Below are 4,440 nucleotides of genomic sequence, written 5' to 3' on the forward strand. Positions count from 1 at the left end.
TGCTATACTGTCATGCTGAGACTCCTGTCTAAGCTGTTTGGCAGTAAATGCAACAGCACAATGTATTATCTTTAAGTCATTAACATATTATTTTATGATTCACAGATACTGCACTCTCAGTAAAGGATATATTTTAATTTCTTCAGGCTGTAAAACTGAAAAAAAAAAAATCATTCATTAACATTGTTGATTTTGGAACTGATAATATCCTTCACATCCTGACAGGATGTCCAAAGAACTGATCAGCTGTGAAGGCTGCCCTTCAACCTCACATCCGACTTGCTGGTTATAAGGAGACATAGAGAACTCTTCCCACTTTGCCATACAGACTATTACCTATTGTAAAGGCCAAGGGAATATCCTGGCTTATGCTCTTCTGCTGTCCCTGATGAGCAGATTTTCTGTAGCACATTTCTTGATTAAATCAGCTGTCAGACACACAAACTGGGAACCTATAAACTGTAGAAGACGATAAGTGAATGAATTCATCATGTGCTCAAAGATGACTGTTCATACTTTATTTTTATGAAAGAGCAAATTACATGGAGGGCATATTCAGCATCACCTAATGACCTGCTGGCAGGTAGGTCAGTCTAAACTGTAGAGAGGAAGAAAGGAAATTCACTTTTTTTTTATTTTTTTATTTTTTATTTTTTCCCTTTAGCTGCCCAAGGTCTCAGCATTTGTGGCCCACAGAAAAATATGACAGTGCCTACGTTTCTGTGAAAGCTTATTGCTGGGAGATGTGGGGGGGATCCACATTTGCATTTCTAGTGTATGAGGTAACCAGCTACTGTGTATACCTCAGGAAGCTGTTATAAGGATTAAAAAAATAGGAGATTATCTTATGCTTCCATGGTCTACCTAAGTGTTACACAACAGTTTATCTGAACATGTGGATCCACAGTTACACACAGTAGATCATAAACCAAGACAACAAAGGTATGGAAGAAATACTGAGAATTAGCAGCTGAAGAATAGTCATTGCTACAGCTTCTGACAACACTTCAGGCAGAAGAGTTTTTCATGACAGCCTCTTTAACAGTAACCACTTCCATGTCTTGATTAGATGGTGATGGCACATCCAGTGAGAGAAGAATTCCAGCAGGCAGTGCAGAAACAGATGGCAAAGCCACAGCATCCTCCTGCCAGCTGCTTGGGAAGAAGCTCTCTCTGCCCAGTAATAAAAATGGCATGAGTTCAAGTGTGTTCCCAGACTACTCATTGAATCAGACAAGAGGTGCCTCAGGAGTATGGCATAGAAACAAGCAAACCTAAGAAGGAGAGGCTCATGAGTGTCCAGATTCTGCTAAGCATGAAATCCCACATACTTACTGGAAACCTGTGACATTTAGTTTCACTTTCAATTGGAAATATAAAAGGGAAGCATTGCAAATACTGACATATATCTGCAAAATTGAAGCCTGGTTTAGAACCAAAAGTAACGTGATTAATTTATTCTCCTTCAAAATGTTATCTTATGTATTTCTTTTAAATACTGCCTTAATTTTTGCAGATACACTATTGTAGATGAGAAAGCAGCCATATCATTCCAAGATGGGAAAGGTTTGTGAGAAAATGATATTTGTTCATTCACAAATATTTTTAGTTTCAACATCTTTATACTTAATTTCCTTTTCTGATATATTTCACTGATGTTATCACAAAAGAGCACAGCATAATTCTATGCAATCTTCAGGTTACAAGACTGCTTATGTAAAGAGGTGCCTGGGGTTATCATTCTTACCCTTACCACTGTTCCCACTTTTCAGAAGACATAAATAGTATTGTTTTCTGCATAGTATCTCTAGTACGGCCAGCTCCCACACATTAATTACAGAAGAGTAAGCATTATTGAAACATACATTACTATCTGTGGAAAAGACAAAAGTTAATAAATCTGACCAGTGTGAAGGTTTAAGGTGTATGTCTTTGGTAAAGGCTTTTCAGGTAAGTAAATAAGGAGAGATAACAAGCAGACAAATAGTTTTCTCTGTTTCCATTCTAAAATAAAAGCTCCAAACAACAGCTTTCTGTAAGTGTTAGCATAGCTATTTAGGCTATTGTGAAACAGGATAATCTAATTTCTAAGGATTAATAAATCAAGGTAGACTTGAAATGGGGCTGCTTTATTTCACCTATCTGCAGGCAGCATCCATTTCTCTGCTTCAGACCTCTGACATGGAATATAACATCTGAGAGAGATAAAAAAAAATCCTCAAAGGATTATGCCAATAAACGTAACCTTGGCTACAAAATTCAACCTCCACAGCCAGACTGTACATTCATTTGGATTTCTCTAAGGGGACTATTTTAAAAGGGCGTGGATGTAGCAGCTTGGCTGAGCTCTGAGAGGAACTAACCGTGATCGACTCCATGGTTTTGTGTGGCTGTCTGCCCAGTCAGATTTTCCACTGTGGTGACCAGCTGAGGTTTAATCAGACACTGGTAGGGGCACAAGGCAAGAGGACTGCTTGCCAGAAAGCAGTTAAACTGTCAAAGAGATTTGAGCTACATTCATTCAAAAACATGATGTTAAGCTGGACCAAAGCTTTCAGGCATGGGGATTTTAATCTGGGATGAGATTCCCTCAAGTTAGTTTTGTGTATTGCAGAATCATGGCCTTTAGGCAAGGGGATGAAGTCAACAACAGGCTGAAGGTCAGAGCAGAATGTGCAGTATGTCAAATGATTCAAAGGATAAACAGACTCAGGAAGGGCAAACACACAGCTACAGAGAGGCAACACAATAGGCTGACCTTCTCAACTTTCTTTCTTCAGCCTACCACGTCATTAGACGTAGACGCAGGCAAGAAGATAAAATAAATGAAAGATGGATCTCAGCAAGTGGTCGGATGTTCAGCTACTGGCTGCTCCAGCTGCCCTGTGTAACGGAGTGCAGAGATGAACACAAAAACAAGCAGAGAGATTCTGGACAGCTGTTTTAGCTTTAGTGCCAACCTGAAAAATATTAGCAGAAGTACTTTCAAACAGTTTAAAAAAAAAGGTGAAAAGGAAAGCTTTAACAAACACTGTGTTGAGGGTATAGATTTGATACATTTTCATAAAGTAGACAGTGGGCAAAGGATTTATTTGAAAGTATTATACAATGTGAAGTAGCAGCTAGAGATAATGGAGGCATTTCAGTTGTTGTCTGCCCTTAAAATATAAATTTGGATTACCCAAAATTATCACAAATAGACATCAAGCTCATCAGGTTCTCATAGACAAAAACATTCTCTAAAGGCCAATATTTCATTTTAAGATTTCCAGAAGAGAATATTAAGATTCTATTCTCAAAAGGTTTTGAAAACATTTTACTTTTTAGTCAACAATAAATTTAAAATGAAATCAAAAGTTTGACCTAAAACACCCTTGATCAAACCAGCAAAACAAAACAAAGAAGTCAATTATTTGCACAGCTGGACTACTGATTAGCAAATAAAGGCAACACAATTTATGTCTGACTATTTACTTACCACATCCAACCACAATGTGCTCTTTGAATACAATAAAAGCAAGAAAGACGAAAGCCTTGAGCAACATCTCTTTGGCTAACGGCAGAATCTCCTAGCATAGCTCCACATTAGCTGGTGGCTTATATCACTAAAATTTTGTTATAAATGATCCTTGAACACAAGAGAATTTGTGTAGGTGAAATCACCACCAAGAAGTTAATAACTGTCCTTCCCCTGGGGAAATAATTCAAGCCAAGCAGATAAAATAAGAAGTTTCCTTTAAAGATTTGAGATCCAAAGCCCAGAGGTGTTGCACAAGAGTTTTCACTACCTTTGAAAACATTCCCCAGCAATAAATAAGGTCCACAGACTAAGAGGAAATAAGGCAGGAGGAAGGAGCTCCTCTGTCCTGCTTCTGAGCTGACCCTGAACTGATGACAGCTTCATTCTCCACTTGGAACAAGATGATTTTGGAACTCCCCCAACTGTATGAGAAGTGCTCCCAAAAATCCTGTGTCCCACTTGTGACCTGAAGCAGAGTCCATCAATGTGAGTGCATCAGATCAGTTAACAACTTGTCTGAATCAAAATTAAAAATAAATAGATAGATAGATAAAAGACACAAAAGGGAGAGGAGAGGAGGAGTAGGAAAAAACATACTCCTGAGCTTCCCGGCTAAAGGATGTGATCAGGGCAGGGCAGCTCACTTGTTCCATTCCAAACTAAGAACCAGACCCCATTCCCCCGTGGCTTTCCCTGCACACAGTAAGCTTTCTGTATTTTAAGCAGTATGTACACGTTCAAAACTGCTTGTTATTTCCATGCAAACATTAATTTCAACTGCATAAGTGCCCAAACAAAGAGATCACTTCTCAGCCTGGCTCTGTTCCATGACCAAAAGGGTGGGGAAGGGAGGGACTAACTGTAGCTGGATCCTGAACTAGCATAGCCCCACAGACAGTGGGGGCAGCCCAGGATTTACT

At 39.0% G+C, this 4,440-nt stretch overlaps 1 long non-coding RNA gene across 1 annotated transcript; it reads right to left on the minus strand.

The window, feature by feature from the left end:
* Positions 1-506: 506 nt before the first annotated feature.
* Positions 507-3,571, minus strand: LOC112531755. The gene is made up of 3 exons (XR_006936138.1): positions 3,479-3,571; positions 2,759-2,960; positions 507-1,274 (listed from the first exon to the last, which is right to left on the minus strand). It is a non-coding gene; the product is annotated as an uncharacterized LOC112531755 (long non-coding RNA).
* Between the last annotated feature and the right edge of the window lie 869 nt (positions 3,572-4,440).

Source organism: Gallus gallus, chromosome 2 (genome assembly GCF_016699485.2).
Source record: "Gallus gallus isolate bGalGal1 chromosome 2, bGalGal1.mat.broiler.GRCg7b, whole genome shotgun sequence".
Taxonomy (NCBI): Eukaryota; Metazoa; Chordata; class Aves; order Galliformes; family Phasianidae; genus Gallus; species Gallus gallus.